Source organism: Pleurodeles waltl, chromosome 3_1 (assembly GCF_031143425.1).
Source record: "Pleurodeles waltl isolate 20211129_DDA chromosome 3_1, aPleWal1.hap1.20221129, whole genome shotgun sequence".
NCBI classification, from domain to species: domain Eukaryota; kingdom Metazoa; phylum Chordata; class Amphibia; order Caudata; family Salamandridae; genus Pleurodeles; species Pleurodeles waltl.
Window position 1 is genome coordinate 1,394,869,227 of NC_090440.1, and position 17,709 is coordinate 1,394,886,935.

The following is a 17,709-nucleotide window of genomic DNA, read 5'->3' on the forward strand; positions in this document are numbered from 1 at the left end:
AAAATGGATCGAGGAAGCCAGGAGAGACCCCAAGGAGACCACATTCAACCGGGAACCAGCGAAGAGGACACAAGCAAGACCCAGGGGAGGAAGAAGAAAAAGAGGAAGTGTCGCTTCAGCGCAGAGGAGCATGAAATACTGGTGAAAGAGGCGACGGAGCATCAAAATCAACTCTGCCAACTGGAAGGAGAGAGGAAATTTAGAGGTGACGAAATCTGACAGCAGATTGCCACACTGTTGATCTTTTCCACAAAGGTCAGGAGAACTGTGACAGTGCTGGCATGACTGCAAGAGAAGAACAAAGGAAAAAATGGCACGGAACAGGAAGGCAGCACTGCGAACTGGAAGTGGGAGTCCAGCACTGCAAGAGGACTTGGACGAGATGGAGGAGATGGTTGCAGCGGTCATCCCGGAGGAAATCGTCACAGGGATACAAGGACAGGACAGCGCAGAATACCAGGATACACCACAAATGCAGGGTAAGTTGCATGGGGGAAATATATGCTTAAAAGTCAAGTGCAAGAAGAGTGAGGCACATAGGACTCACACAATACATGTCAAAGGAGCGCAGAGTGACCAAATGGACATTAAGAAAGTTGCACCATGACAACGTAAGGTACACATGTACCTATGCCTTGGTAGTGCCTTGCACCACTGACTCATACACAACCTTGACATATTTAGAACACCAGTCCTAAGTACCTACATGTACATATCATGGATTGCATGTATTTTCACTGTGCCACTGGTTGTGACATCACAGTATTCCTTGCATGTATTCACAACAACACCACTAATACGACCAAGACCTCAGATACCACGTAGTCAGTCAACACAATTCCTGGGGTTACTTCATAGCGCTGTCCCTTGCAGTAGCACCTTGCAACTGCCTTGTCTCATTGCCCAAACACATGTGTGCTGCATCTCACAGCACACAAGTCATTGCTACTGTCCCAACAGTACCCAGGCATGTGCCGGTAGCACCACCACAGTGCACATAAACAACACATTGCATGATGTAGGGATGGCTGCCTCATGTGAGTCGGGATGTCCCCTGGGTGCATGGAACAATTAACTCAACAGGCGCTGGGGGAATAGCAGGCTGAATCGGTATCATTGGCAACATGCCACTACCCAGACCAACTAAAATGAATTTGTGTTGAACAACACATCTTGATGCTGAACTGAAATGTGCCACTACAGAAAATATGCACCACAGATAGCCTGCGACTGATGTGGGCTCAGAAAACAGTAGGTCACAACTATTCAGACACAACCATGTCAGACACATGGGAATGGGGAAATAAACACACAAATACAACACATGGGGTATGTCTGTGAACATAATGGCGGATAAATCCACATCAATGGGTGGGGGTGGTGCATGGGAAAGTCCGGTGTTGGTAAGACTGCCAGTGCAGTGTACCCTTTGCAGTTGGCAGTATGAGTCACACGTTGGGATGGTGGCTGGAAATCTGCATGCTCATGGGAGCTCTGTGGGGCACTTTATTAGTAAACATTGTTGATGGGTGTAACAGGACATGCTGCAAACTGGCACTGACTCTGATCCAATGCAGCCCCACTCAGCAATGCAAATCAGGCAGTGGAAAGGGCAAAGGGCCAGGGTATGGGACCCCCTGCACTATCCATGCCAAGTGCATGGGCTGTGCAGGGGCACCCAGGGACACAACACACCACATCACCAACAACCATTTAATTTGGGTTACACCGCCATGCAAAGGCTGGTGGAAACGCAGAAACAGACCTGGAGAGTAATGTTGAACGTAACACTGGCTATGGCATCTGTCCTGTGACACTAGACCAGTCTGTAAGCTGCTGGAAACCTGCCATATCCAAGCCATTGGCCCATGGGGCATTCCACATTGACCGCCCCCAATAGCATAGGTGGTAATGGCAAATATACAATGGCAGTCAGGTGCCCCTTAAGTCAGGGCCGGAAGCAAGTTCTAATTTCATGTGCATCAGTCTTACCATTTCACAGGAGTTGCAGTCAATGTGTCTATGGACATAGCCATCAGGCACTGTCACATACAGAATGATGTACACAGCAGAAGTTTTATACCAATACTGCCCATCCCTGGGTTCAACCCTGAGCTTTTGTCACATGAGCTGTAATGTCACCAAGATGCACTCATGTATCACAGTGCAAGGAGGGCTGCATTGAGGGGGAGGACATAGGTGTTTAGTAACTCAAACAACCGACACCGGCAGGAGTTGAAACTGAACTCAGTGTTTGTGTGCTACATTGCATAGCACTCATGGACCTGGCAAATGACAACAAAAGGAGCCATCAATGGCAACAAGAGCACAGTGTCCCGGCAATGCCATTCCTGGGATGGTGCAAGGTCTCAGCACAGCATGGGTGAATGTGAAACATGTAAGACTGGGACAGGTGAAAAATGCCATGTGTGGTGCAGTGGCATGTGCACAGCAACACCCATTGCAAGGCCTCACCATGCAAATGGATGCAAAGGGAAGGTAGAACATGAAAAGATGGCGTCAAGCCACAATAAGGATAGACAACACATTTAGAAGATATGAGGCAGCCAATTGTGTCAACTGTGCTTCCATTCATGTGACATGCAGGTGGGGCATAGGGCGGTAGACTGCAGCTATGATGTACAGGAACAATCCTTTGGAACTAAGGGGCGCATCATAGGACCCTAGCTCCACAGGAGCGTCACTTTCACTGCGCCATATTGACAAGGTAGCGTAAAGCCACTTTTTGTGGCTTAATGCCACCTTGTAAATACGGATCCTCCTGATCATCACTGTGCGTGGAAGGTGGTGCAATGGGTGTTGCCAACACCCATTAAATTTTGATGCTGCCTCAGATAAATAGAGTTTTGGCCCTATCTCAAGTTGACAATATTCCAAAGCCAGACCCAGGGGTGGCATTAGCAAGGTACAACGAGGAGGAATACATTTATACCTTCCCCTTTTCTTCTTTTCCAATTTGTGCTGTATTCTGCAGCATGCATAGGAAGAGCATAATGCCAGAAATTATTGTTTGTTTATGTGCAGGAAGGAACACCTTCACACCCAGTCGCACCATCGTGCAAGGATGTATGCGTTGAGGGGTGTAAGGATGCCTGCGTTGTTACCTGGGCTGGTGCAAGATTCAGCTGCCAGCTACAAAACCGGGGTGCCCTGTATTCACTTACATATGGCGCATCCTTGTGTTACCAAAGTGAGGCAGTGCCGCACTGACAAAGTGGTGCAGCACGGTGCTGTGCAAACATAGTCATATTAGGGCCATATTAATGTAAATGTGCCTCAAATATCAAGTCAGTGATGTGACTTGTCAACTGCCACAACACAGATAGACAGATTTTACACCATCTCATTGCAGAGGATGATGGCTCTCCTGTGGATCTGCCTGTACTAGAGTACCCTGATGACCTGGATGACCAGCTAGCAACTATCAGCCACAAGACCCTCCAAGACATCCTTGTAAAACTGCAGACACCACCTCCAGTCGGAAGGAGGAGTATTGAAGTAGCAGACATCCCACAGGCTCCACTTAGCACCCCAACAGTACGACTTGCCAGCACCCACACAGCAGAAGCCTTCGAGGACCCAGGCACCAGCTTTGAGAGGACAGTGGTAGGAGTCCAGCAGGAGCTGGCAAGGAGGTGTGGGTGGGGATGCAAACTACGGCAGCCAGCCTTGAGTGGATGCGGATATGCATGGTCACGGCAACAGAACAGACTGCAGACAACCGACCACGCATTGGGGGGTGTGTGCCAGTCCAGGAGTGTCTGGGAGGGCAATTGTTAAGGTCTCTCCCTCATGGCAGCAGCTATGTCCTCAAACTGGCATCAGCATGCTCGAGGACAAAATGGACTCCATGCACCGGGAAATGGTCCCCCTCAGGGCAGACATGGCTACCTACCACAGGAAGGTTGCAGCTATACTTAAAAATCAGTGGCTCCTCCTTGCTGCAGTGATGCCATATGTAGTGCCACAGATGGCAGCTGCCAGGAATTGAGAGCCACACCTCAAACCACTGATGGTAGTGGGGAGGTAGAGGGGGCCACACACACGCCATCAAGGGTAGAGAAGGCACCACACACATCGGAGGATGAAGATGTGGAACAGGTCATCTTCACCTGTAGGAGATCCTGGTAGGACCAGCCCATGCCACCTAGGCAGTGCTTTCCTTTGGCATGATGTCAAGCAGAGGACAGTGTTAGTACTGTTGAAGATATGCACTCTTCCTCAACACACTGTTGGCCTTTCTGCTATGGACTTTAATTGTCTCTAACTTTTCAATTGGCAACTTATGTTCCCCTGCACTAAAAGACACTTTACCAGATTTTTCGTTACTGAAGGTAAGTAACTAGTACAAGTGTAATAGTGCAATATTTCCAATGTCCAAGTCTGTGACCCGATTCGTGGAATCCAGCCAATTGTCCCTCAACCCTGGATTTGTGTTGTGTCATATGTCATGGGACATGTTTGGGTACAGACATATTCTAGTTGCAGATTCCTTACCTTTGGATCGAGTCTGACGCCTGGAGGAAATTCTGCGATTTTTTTTCAAGCAAAACCCTTGCGCGACTGTAGGTGGTGTCGGTCGACTCCACGGGCGTCGTCGTAGTCGCTGTGATGACATCGGGAGTAGTACATTGACGTCACTGCACTAAGGCGGCGTCTGGCGTGGAGAGTCGTTAAAAGAAACAAAGCGCAGAGCCACTAAGAACACAGATTGGTGCGCCAGAGCTAAGGACCTGAAGGGGGAATCCCTGTCCCTAAAAATCAGGTCACAAGCAGGAAGGATGGGTGGGTCAGTTAGGAATATGCAACTAGAATATGTCTATACCAGATATTTTGTTACCGAAGGTAAGTAACTTGTACATCTGATAGAGACTTCTAGTTGCAGATTCCTTAACTTGAAATACATACCCAAGCAATGCCATCCTCAGAGGTGGGCTGCAAACCAAGATCATACTAGAAAGTTCTGCAGGACCGAATGACCAAAGTAGCCTAACCAGTATAGCCTCCTCTACGGACCTGACAGTCAAGGCATTAATGTTTAGTAAACGTGTGCAGGGATGCTCACGTAGCTGCCTGGCACATATCCAGGACAAGAACTCCATGTGCTAACTCTGTGGAAGCAGCAGTAGCTCTGGTGAAATGAGCACACATGCCCCCAGGGGGTTGCTTCTTTGCCAAAGAAGTACCCATCAAGAGATGGTAGTTTTTGCACCACTTTCTCTTTCTTTGCGCCCACATATCCAACAAAGAGTTGATCATCCACCCGGAAATCTTTAGTACAATTGAGATAGAATGCCAATGCTCTTTTTGGATCCAGGCGGTGGAGTCTCTCCGCCTCATGAGGGGCATGTGGAGGTGCATAGAAAGGAGTTGTAGGAAAATGGCTCCCTGTTGCAGTTACCCCCCCACTTTTTGCCTGATATTGATGCTGACTTGACTGAGAAGTGTGCTGGGACCTTGCTACCCAGGCCCCAGCACCAGTGTTCTTTCACTTAAAAATGAACCATTGTTCCACAATTGGCACATCCCTGGCACACAGATAAGTCCCTTGTAAAAGGTACTGTGACCAGGGAAGGTCCCTATGGGCTGCAGCATGTAATATGCCAATCTAAGGAACGCCTCACCTAACACATGCACACTGCCATTACAGATGGTGGGGAGAAAAAGACACACAAATACTAAGTCGACATGGCATCCCCCTCAGGATGCCATGCCCAAAAAATACTGCCTGTGGCATAGGCAAGCACCCCTTTAGTAGGCCTTACAGCCCTAAGGCAGGGTGCACTATACCACAGGTGAGGGCATAGACACTGTAGGGGCATATTTCTCATGCAGCTAAGTCTATTGTTAGACATTGTAAGTACAGGGTGGCCATATTAAGTATATAGTCTGGGAGTTTGTCAAAATGTACTCCACAGTTCCATAATGGCTACACTGAATACTGGGACGTTTGGTATCAAACTTCTCAGAATAATAAACCCACACTGATGCCAGTGTTGGATTAATTACCAAATGCACACAGAGGGCATCTTAGTCCTGCACTGAAGGATTGGGTTAATTACAGGGGGCATCTTCTGACTGGTCAGTGCCAGCCTGCCACTGAGAGGAGTTTCTGCCCCACTGGGGTGAGAGCCTTTGTGCTCTCTGAGGCCAGAAACAAGCAACTCCACCCAGTGCAGGCTTTAACACCTCCCCCCTGCAGGAACTGTAACACCTAGCAGTGAGCCTCAAAGGCTCAGGCTTCATGTTACAATACCCGAGGGCACTCCAGCTAGTGGAGATGCCTGCCCTCTGGACACAGCCCCCAATTTTGGAGGCAAGTCCAGAGGAGATAATGAGAAAAACGAGGAGGAGTCACCTACCGGTCAGGACAGCACCTAAGGTACCCTGAGCTGAGGTGACCCCTGCCTTTAGAAATCCTCCATCTTGGTTTTGGAGGATTCCCCCAATAGGAATAGGGATGTGACCCCCCCGCCTCAGGGAAGAGGCACAAAGAGGGTGTAGCCACCCTCAAGGAGAGTAGCCATTGGCTACTGCCACCCAGACCTAAATACATCCCTAAATTGAGTATTTCGGGGGGACCCTGAACCCAGGAAATCAGATTCCTGCAACCTGAAACAAGAAGAAGGACTGCTGACCTGAAAGCCCTGCAGAGACGACGAAGACAACAACTGCTTTGGCCCCAGCCCTACCGGCCTGTCTCCTGACTCAAAGAAAACTGCACAGCAACGCATCCAGCAGGGACCAGCAACCTCTGAAGCCTTAGAGGACTGCCCTGAAACCCGAAGGACCAAGAAACTCCAGAGAACAGTGTTGCAAAGATGTTGCTATGGGTGAACAATGCCAAAGAAGCAACTTTTAAAGAACTCACTCTTCCCACCGGAAGTGTGAGAATTCACCCTCCGCACCCGACTCCCCCTGCTCGAGCTCCAGAGAACCAACACCACAGGGAGGACTCCCAGGCAACTGCGACCTCATGAGTATCCTGAGACAACCCCCCTGGACCCCCACAGCGACGCATGCAGAGAGAGTCCAGAGACTCTCCCTGACCGCAACTTCCTGTAGCAAGGAACCTGACGCCTGGACCAAGCACTGCACCCGCAGCCCCCAGGACCAGAAGGAACCGAACTTCAGTGCAGGAGTGACCACCAGGCGACCCTCTGCCTAGCCCAGTCAGTGGCTGGCCCGAGAAGCCCCCCTGTGCCCTGTTTACACCACTAGAGTGACCCCCGGGTCCCTTCATTGTTTCCTATACAAAATCCGACGCTTGCTTTGCACACTGCACCTGGCTGCCCCTGTGCCGCTGAGGGTGTGTTTTGTGTGCCTACTTGTGTCCCCCCAGTGCTCTACAAACCCCCCTCGGTCTGCCCTCCGAAGACGCAGGTACTTACCTGTTGGCAGACTGGAACCAGTGCACCCCTGTTCTTCATAGGCACCTATGTGTTTTGGGCCCTCCTTTGACCTCTGCACCTGACCAGCCCTCTGTTGCTGGTGTGGTAACTTTGGGGTTGCCTTGAACCCCCAACGGTGGGCTGCCTATGCCCAGGAACTTGAAAGTGTCTTACTTACCTGAAAAACTAACCAATACTTACCTCCCCCAGGAACTGTCGATTTTTGCACTGTATCCACTTTTAAAATAGCTTATTGCCATTTTAACTAAAACTGTATATGTTACTGTTCTAATTCAAAGTTCCTAACTTACCTATGTGGAGTACCTCACATTTTATGCATTTACTTCAAATCTTGAACTTGTGGTTATAAAATAAATTAAGAAAATAGTTTTTATATAGAAAAATATATTTGCCTGGAGTTAAGCATTTGTTTTACACACACAAGTCTTTGAGTGTGTGTTCCTCATTTATTACTTAACACTACCCTCTGATAAGCCCGCTGCTTGACCACACTACCACAAAAAATAGAGGTAAGATAGAGCATTAGAATTATCTAATTTTGGCACTAAGGGGAACCCTTGGACTCTGTGCGCGCCATCTCTTACTTTGAGATAGTATATACAGAGCCAACTTCCTACATCTAGGATAGGACGTAAGCCGTTGTTATTCCCGCTACTTTCTGGTGCCCAAAAAAAGACAACCATGACCCACTTCTGGCGCAGGGACCCTCTCTATGGCTCCCATGGCCATGAGAGCCGCAACTTTCTGGTGGCCAAGTGCCAAATGATCCTTCGGAATATGGTTGACTGAATCTGCCCCACCAGCCAAGCTTCCATCAAAGGGAAAGGAGTAGCCCCTTCAAATGATCTGCAACACCCACCTGTTCATAGTGATGGATTCCCAGTGGGACAGGTGATGGTGAATCCTGCCGTCAACTGGACCGGAGTGAGTGGCGGACTAGGAAGTTTGGAGGCTGCGCAGGGGCAGGGGTGGGCTGGGCAGACCTCTGGTTCTCGGTCCCCCATGGGATTCCACGTCCCTTGCCATGCATCGGGTGCACAGCATGGGTTGGACAGTGGCTGGGAAAGGGACATGACAGGGAGCCCCTTCCGTGGCCACTAAAGGGGTGACAGGTGGACTGTTGGGGACGAGGGGCAGTGGAAAGGCAGAGGGACCGAGCCGTAGCCCAGCATTCCTTGAACCTCTCCAAAGCCGAGTCTGATGGCTCCCATCTCTTTGGAGACAAGGCGAAGGGCATGTCCATAAGAGTCTGTTGGACATCCCCTGAAAAAACGGACAACGTGGCCTTGAGGCACCACACCTGGTTACGTATGTCGTGTCCAGCCCACATCTGATAGTGAACTTTGCCTCGTCCCTCCCATTGGTGACACCTTGTGAGATGATAGCACAGGCCTCCTTCGGTATCTGCGGCAGAACTTGCGTGGCCGTAACCCACAGAGAGTGGGTATAGCGGATAAAAAGCATGCAATATTCACCGACAGCAGCGCAAGACTGGAGGAAGAAATCATCTTCTTCCCAAATTGTTGCAGCCTTTTTGATTCCCTATCCAGTGGTGCGGAAGGGAATACGCCAGAGCATGAGGATGCCTGGATGACAAGGCTCTCAGGGTGGTGTGTTGGTACAGGAATTTAGGGTCGTTCAGGGCGGGCCGATGGCAGTGTGCGATAACCCTGTTCACAGGAGCACCTGTGTTGGGTCTGGACCAAGTACCTAAAAGGACATTGGTGAGGGCTTCATTGAATGGAAGAAGAGGCGCAGATGTGGAAGCCCCTGGTTGAAGCACCTCCATCACGAGATTAGGCCTGACCTGAACAGTAGGCAGTTCAAGGCTGAGGCCCTCAGGTCGATGGTGGACACCACTGATTGTCGACCCTCCAGACGTCAAACTGGCACCAGGGAAGGTCTCAATGGAACAACTGGCGCCTGTGCGGATCTGAGAACGGATCCGAAAGGACTTCGGTGGCCAGAGCTGCTGGTGTGGAACCCGAAAGCCCCCTAACTGAACCCCTTGGGTCGGCCTGCCCAAAAATGAGGCACATGGCCTCCTAAAACTCCTTTAATAGGGCAGGGGTAGACCCGGCCCCCGGAAATTTGGGGAGGCATGGAGCGGACCCAGAAGCAGGCTCCAAAGACCGCGGCCATGAGCCTCGACGCTCCTCCTGCATAGCATCAGCTGAGCAACAGGGTGAAGTTAAAGGATGACAGGATCTCTTCAAAGTCTTTGGGTCAAGGTAAGAAGTCGAAGAAGGAGAGTGGTGGTGGCTCCGCGACTGGTCTTGAGACCTTCCCCTTGAGCGAGACTGGGACCTACCCAGAGTGAAGTGCCGGGCTGCCATAAGCTTGAGGGACCACTCCCTCAAGGCCTTTGGGTGCATGGGCCGGCACTCGGAGCACGCCTTCAGGTCGTGGTCGCGCTCCAGGCATCATAAACATAACCGATGTGGATGAGTCACGACATCATACGGTGACAGTCCTCGCATGGTTTTAACCCGGTCTTCGGGGGACATCCCTCGACACACCAAGAAACTCACCAAAAACTCAACAAAGTCGAAGTCGGTCAAAAAGTGACCAAGGTTAGCTCCCTCCGGAGTGGTGCGGAAAGAAAAGAACTGACGGACGCCGCCACAGCGCAGTAATATGTAGTATTCCCAACATTATCACGGCAACTATGACACCATCGACGCCTGCAGAGTCGACCAACGCAACCTACAGACACGCAAGGGTATTGCTCGAAGAAAAAATCTCCGGGTCCAGTCTGGCGCCTGGGGAAAATTTCTAAGGTAAGGAATCTGCAACCAGATGTCTCCATCAGATACATTACACAGGGCTTTAAACGAAGGATTAACTTTAGTCATGTTCATGTAGGCTCAATCTTAATACTGATTATTAGATCTAAATGTGAATTAAAATGTCTTATATTATTGGTCACGTTATTCACAATAATTATTAGAAATAAGTCACAAGACATTTCTACATTAAAAATTAATTATTACTATATAGGTGTATGGCTTATGGGGTCCACCACCTTTGCCATTTTACCTGATACAAGTTTCAACACACATTTTATCTTATTAATTAGTCCTTGTAATACTGAAAGTTATTAATTAATTTGCTCTTTAACACTCCTCTAGCACTCGGTGGAAATGTATACCATCTTGGTGGAGGGACAACTCCTGTACGTTTGCTGTTGGAAGCGATTTGTATCAAAGTCCATTGTTCCTCTTTCTGCCTCGCTTTCTGATATTTTGCTTTTTATCCTTGCCTAGCAGGGGTCTGCTTTTGGCACTCTGAATGGTTATCTTTCTGCCTTCTTGAAGCTGCCTGACCAACCCTCTTTATTTAAGTCTCCTATTATATGTACAAGGCGCTTCTAAAATGTATTTACATTTCCCTGTTCTCCTTTTATTATGCCTCAGTGGGGACCTTAATTTGGTCCTCACATACTTGAGGCTTGCTCCTTTCAAGTCTGTCCACAATTGTTCTCTCCAGCTGCTCACAATTAAAACAATCTTCCTCATGGCCATTACATCTGCCCGGAGGGTGAGTGAAGTGAAGGCTTTTATCTTCCAAGCCTCCATTCTCCTCAGTTTAGGGTCTCTTTCCGGCCAAAAGTGGTAACACCATTTCATGTGGGCCAATCTGTAACCTTGATCACTTTCTATGCTCCTCCACATCTCTCTAAAAAGGAGGAGCAATGTTAGCGCCTGGACCTAAAAAGAGCATTGTCCTTCTTTCCTTGACCACACAGAAGAGTTCCAAGTGGACAACCAACTCTTCGCGGGGTATGGTCATGCAAAGAAAGGTTGGGGGGTGCAGAAACAGACCATCCCTCAATGGGTCGTTCTCTGCATCAAGATGTGTTACGCACTGAAGAAACAGCCCCCTGAAAGCCTACAAGCTTATTCCACCGGAGCTTAGGCTGCAACCCTGTGTTAGCATGTGGCGTCCCAATCCTGAATATCTGCCAGGCAGCAACTTGGGCTTGTGTGCACATGTTTACCAAACATTACTGCCTGGACAGTCAGGTCTGTACGGATGGGCATTTCACCTCTTCGGTCCTACAGAACTACTCAGCCTGCCAACAAATTCAGACTGACTAGATAACCAAGCAATACAAGCCCAGTGGTAGAGGTAAGGAATCTACCTAAATGCTATATCTAGCTGCAGATTCCATGCCAGCCCACTCATCCTCCCCACTCTGCAGACAGATTTCGGGGGTCAGGACTTATTCCTTTTAGTTTGGACACACCAGTGTCATAGCTCTTCATAGCTCCACGTCTCTGGTGTGGATAGTCGTGAAAAGTAACTGATGTCAGTGCGCATATGTAGGAAGCTGGCTCTGTGTATAAACTATATCAAAATGAGATATAGTGTGCAGAGTCCAGGGATTCCCCAAGAGGCTTGACAGAGGCAATAATAGATAATACTACTGCTCTATTTGTGGTAGGGTGGTTGAGCAGTTATTGCTTGTGTGTGTACAACAAATTCTTAAGACTACTGTAGGAAGTTGGCTCTGCATGCACTATTTCAAAGTAAGGAATAGTATGCACAGAATCCAAGGGTTCCCCTTAGAGGTAAGATAGTGGCAAAAAGAGATAATACTAATGCTCTATTTTGTGGTAGTGTGGTCGAGTGGTAGGCTTATCAAAGGAGTAGTGTTAAGCATTTGTTGTACATACACAAAGGCAATAAATGAGGAACACACACTCAGAGACAAATCCAGCCAATAGGTTTTGTTATAGAAAAATATATTTTCTTAGTTTATTTTAAGAACCACAGGTTCAAATTCTACATGTAATATCTCATTTGAAAGGTATTGCAGGTAAGTACTTTTGGAACTTTGAATAATTACAGTAGCATATATACTTTTCACATAAAACACAAATAGCTGTTTTAAAAGTGGACACAGTGCAATTTTCACAGTTCCTGGGGGAGGTAAATTATTGTTAGTTTTAGCAGGTAAGTAAATCACTTACAAGTCTCAGGTTTGGGTCCAAGGTAGCCCACCGTTGGGGGTTCAGAGCAACCCCAAAGTTACCACACCAGCAGCTCAGGGCCGGTCAGGTGCAGAGGTCCAAGAGGTGCCCAAAACGCATAGGCTTCAATGGAGAGAAGGGGGTGCCCCGGTTCCGGTCTGCCAGCAGGTAAGTACCCGCGTCTTCGGAGGGCAGACCAGGGGGGTTTTGTAGGGCACCGGGGGGGACACAAGTCAGCACAAAAAGTACACCCTCAGCAGCACGGGGGCGGCCGGGTGCAGTGTGTAAACAAGCGTCAGGTTCTCTGTAGGTTTCAATGGGAGACCAAGGGGTCCCTTCAGCGGTGCAGGCAGGCAAGGGGGGGGGGCTCCTCGGGGTAGCCACCACCTGGGCAAGGGAGAGGGCCTCCTGGGGGTGACTCCTGCACAGAAGTTCCGTTCCTTCAGGTGCTGGGGGCTGCGGGTGCAGGGTCTTTTCCAGCCGTCGGGACTTTAGGTTCAGGCAGTCGCGGTCAGGGGGAGCCTCGGGATTCCCTCTGCAGGCGTCGCTGTGGGGGCTCAGGGGGGACAACTTTGGTTACTCACGGTCTCGGAGTCGCCGGAGGGTCCTCCCTGAGGTGTTGGTTCTCCACCAGTCGAGTCGGGGTCGCCGGGTGCAGTGTTGCAAGTCTCACGCTTCTTGCGGGGATTTGCAGGGGTCTTTAAATCTGCTCCTTTGAAACAAAGTTGCAGGCTTTTGGAGCAGGGCCGCTGTCCTCAGGAGTTTCTTGTCTTTCTTGAAGCAGGGCAGTCCTCTGAGGATTCAGAGGTCGCTGGTCCTTTGGAAAGCGTCGCTGGAGCAGGTTTCTTTGGAAGGCAGGAGACAGGCCAGTAGGACTGGGCCCAAAGCAGTTGGTGTCTTCTGTTCTTCCTCTGCAGGGGTTTTTCAGCTCAGCAGTCGTCTTCTTCTTGTAGTTTCAGGAATCTAAATTCTTAGGTTCAGGGAAGCCCTAAATACTAAATTTAAGGGCGTGTTTAGGTCTGGGGGGTCAGTAGCCAATGGCTACTAGCCCTGAGGGTGGGTACACCCTCTTTGTGCCTCCTCCCAAGGGGAGGGGGTCACATCCCTAATCCTATTGGGGGAATCCTCCATCTGCAAGATGGAGGATTTCTAAAAGTTAGAGTCACTTCAGCTCAGGACACCTTAGGGGCTGTCCTGACTGGCCAGTGACTCCTCCTTGTTATTCTCATTATCTCCTCCGGTCTTGCCCACAAAAGTGGCGCCGTGGCCGGAGGGGGCGGGCAACTCCACTAGCTGGAGTGCCCTGTGGTGCTGGAACAAAGGGGGTAAGCCTTTGAGGCTCACCGCCAGGTGTTACAGCTCCTGCCTGGGGGAGGTGATAGCATCTCCACCCAGTGCAGGCTTTGTTACTGGCCTCAGAGTGACAAAGGCACTCTCCCCATGGGGCCAGCAACATGTCTCAGTTGTGGCAGGCTGCTGGAACCAGTCAACCTACACAGATAGTCGGTTTAAGGTTTCAGAGGGCACCTCTAAGGTGCCCTCTGGGGTGTATTTCACAATAAAATGGACACTGGCATCAGTGTGCATTTATTGTGCTGAGAAGTTTGATACCAAACTTCCCAGTTTTCAGTGTAGCCATTATGGTGCTGTGGAGTCCGTGTTTGACAGACTCCCAGACCATATACTCTTATGGCTACCCTGCACTTACAATGTCCAAGTTTTGGCTTAGACACTGTAGGGGCACAGTACTCATGTACTGGTGCCCTCACCTATGGTATAGTGCACCCTGCCTTAGGGCTGTAAGGCCTACTAGAGGGGTGACTTATCTATACTGCATAGGCAGTGTGAGGTTGGCATGGCACCCTGAGGGGAGTGCCATGTCGACTTACTCGTTTTGATCTCACCAGCACACACAAGCTGGCAAGCAGTGTGTCTGTGCTGAGTGAGGGGTCCCCAGGGTGGCATAAGATGTGCTGCAGCCCTTAGAGACCTTCCCTGGTATCAGGGCCCTTGGTACCAGGGGTACCAGTTACAAGGGACTTATCTGGATGCCAGGGGGTGCCAATTGTGGATACAAAAGTACAGGTTAGGGAAAGAACACTGGTGCTGGGGCCTGGTTAGCAGGCCTCAGCACACTTTCAATTCAAAACATAGCATCAGCAAAGGCAAAAAGTCAGGGGGTAACCATGCCAAGGAGGCATTTCCTTACAACTACCCTCTGATAGGCTTAGCAGAGGGTAGGGTTAGGCTTAACTCAGGGCCAATAGGTTTTTATATAAAAAACATTATTATTTTCTTAATTTATTTTAGAACCACAAGATTCAAATTGCAGGTAAGTACATTAAATGTAAGGTACTTGGCATAGGAATACTTAGTAATGTACACAGTTTGAACCAAAACAGCTTATTGCCATTTTATGAAAAAGTTCTATTTTAAAAGTGGACACAGTGCAAAATTCAACAGTTCTTGGGGGAAGTAAGAACAGTTTGAACTTGTAAATGCTTTACTTACTGCATTAGTCAGTCTCCGGGGCATTTGTAGCCCACTGTTGGGGGTTCAAGTCAACCCCAAACATCCAGCACAAACAACACAGGGCCGGTCAGGTGCAGAGGTCAAAGAGGAGCCAAAATAACATGGGCGCCTATGGAGACAGGGGGTGCTCCAGTTCCGGTCTGCTGGCAGGTAAGTACCCGCGTCCTCGGGGAACAGACCATAGGGGTTAAGTAGGCCACTGGGGTGGCCTCAAGTAGGCAAACAAAACACACCCTCACCGGCACAAGGGCAGCCGGGTGAAGTGGAAAACAGGTCATTGGGTTTTCAATAGGATTCAATGGAGGGACCAGGGGGTCACTCAGACGTTGCAGGCAGGGCACAGGGGGCTTCTCGAGTCAGCCATTGACTGGGCAAGGTTGAGGGCCGCCTGCTGGTCACTGCTGCACTGGTGGTTGGTTTCTCACGGGCCTGGGAGCTGCGGGTGCAGTGCTTCTCCAGGCGTCAGATATCTTCGTCACGGGCAGTCGTGGTCGGGGGGGTCCTCAGGATTCCCTCTGCACCCCCACAACAACGCCTGCAAAGTGGTCAGACCAGGGTGAACAGGTCATCGGAGTCACCTGGGGGTCCTCTCTGGGTCATTGGTTTCCTCTGGACGCGGGCCAAGGGCGTCGGGTGCAGAGTGGCGGGGACTCACGCTTCTGGAGTGAGGGGAGAGTCCCTTTAAAGATGGTTTCTTCTTTCTTTGGTTGGACAGGTCCCCTCTCCACGGGAGTTATTGATCCTTTGTAGTTGCAGAACAGTCCTCTGAGTCGGCAGAGGCTGCTTGGCCCACGGGATGCGTCACTGGTATAGGTTCTCTGAAATTAGAGACAGGCCAGTAGGGCTGGGGCCAAAGCAGTTGTCGTCTTCCTTCTTCTCTGCAGGGTTTTTCAGCTAGGCAGTCCTTCTTAGTAGGTCATCAGGAATCTGAAGTCCTGGGTTCAGGATTGAGCCTAAATACTAAATTTAGGGGTGTGTTAGGGGCAGTAGCCATCTAACCCTAAGGGTGACTACACCCTCCTTGTGCCTACTCCCTCTGGGGAGGGGAGCACATCCCTATCCCTAATGGTCCTAATCCTCAAAAGCAAGATGGAGGATTTCTCAAGGAGGGGAGACACTTCAGCTCTGGACACCTTAGGGGTGGTCCTGACTGAGGTGGTGACTCCTCGTTTTTCTTACTATCTCGTCTGGACATGCCACTGTAGAAGCAGAATCTTTGAATCCTGAGATGGGTATCTAACAACCATTAGCCAGCTCTTCCTGGTAGACAAAAAGCTTTATTTAGAAACAAAAGGTACATGTACATGGAGACTGTTTGAGCTTGACTTACGCTGCTCAGTCTGAATAAGGAAGTAATGCATGATCTTTTATAATATCATATGTCAATGTCAAGGACCAATGAAATGCTCGATTCTGTTTGTGGTTTGATCAGTTCTTCACTATTGCCAAAGGTGCTGCAGTCAATTCTTCGTAACGCACCATAAGTAGTAAATTGAAGCACAGACAAGGAAGTTACCTAATATGTCCTACCTGTCTAATATCGCGTGATACATCTTGTGACAGAACTGAGAACAGCACGTACAAAAAAAGTATCTTCAAGAAGGAAGACTGCTTCAGCTAGCATGCAATGACAATGATATTTCATGGTGGCTGTTCTAATGGCAAGCCTTGCAATATAGTGCGTTTCAGGCAATATCAGGAACACACAATGTACAACTACCACAAACTATGCTTACTGATATATCACAGGGCCCATCTCTGTGGGACAAAGACAATTGGGCCTATTACGCCCAAGTTGATGAAGAACCAAATGCGATTCCACACCACCAAAAGTGGGGCTTTAGCTAGTGGAGATGCCCAGCCCCCCGGACAGAGTGTCCTGGGGCTCTGTAACACGAAGCCTGAGCCTTTGAGGCTCACTGCTAGGTGTTACAGTTCCTGCAGGGGGGAGGTGTGGAACACCTCCACCCAGAGCAGGCTTTGTTTCTGGCCCCAGAGAGCACAGAGGCTCTCACCCCAGGGGGTCAGAAACGTGTCTCTCAGTGGTAGGCTGGCACAGACCAGTCAGTCCTACACTGAAGGATTGGATAAAATACAGGGGTCATCTCGAAGATGTCCTCTGTGTGCATTTTATAAAAAGTCCAACACTGGCATCAGTGTGGGTCTATTATTCTGAGAAGTTTGATACCAAACTTCCCAGTATTCAGTGTAGCCATTATGGAACTGTGGAGTTTGATTTGACAAGCTCCCAGACCATATACTTAATATGGCCGCACTGTACTTACAATGTGTAAGAATGGACTTAGCTGCATGAGCAATACGCCCCTACAGTGTCAAAGACCTATGGCAGGGTGCACTATACCACAGGTGAGGGCATAAAGGCCTGCTAGATGGGTGAGAAAACACTGCCTGTGGCATAGGTAAGTGTGCATGGCACCCTGAGGGGGATGCCATGTCGACTTTGCCTTTTTCTCCCCACCAACACACACAATCTGCAATAGCAGTGTGCATGTGTTAGGTGCGGGGTCCCTTAGGGTGGCATAATACATGCTGCAGCCCTCAGGGACCTTCCCTGGTCACAGGGCCGTTGGTATCACTGGTACCTTTTACAAGGTTCTTATTCACTAAAAATTTACCATTGCTTCCACAATTGGCACACAGATGTGTGTGTCCTGGGATCCTGCTAACCAGGCCCCAGCACTAGTGTTATGTAAAGTCAGCATCAATATCAGGCAAGAAGTGGGGGGTAACTGCAACAAGGAGCCATT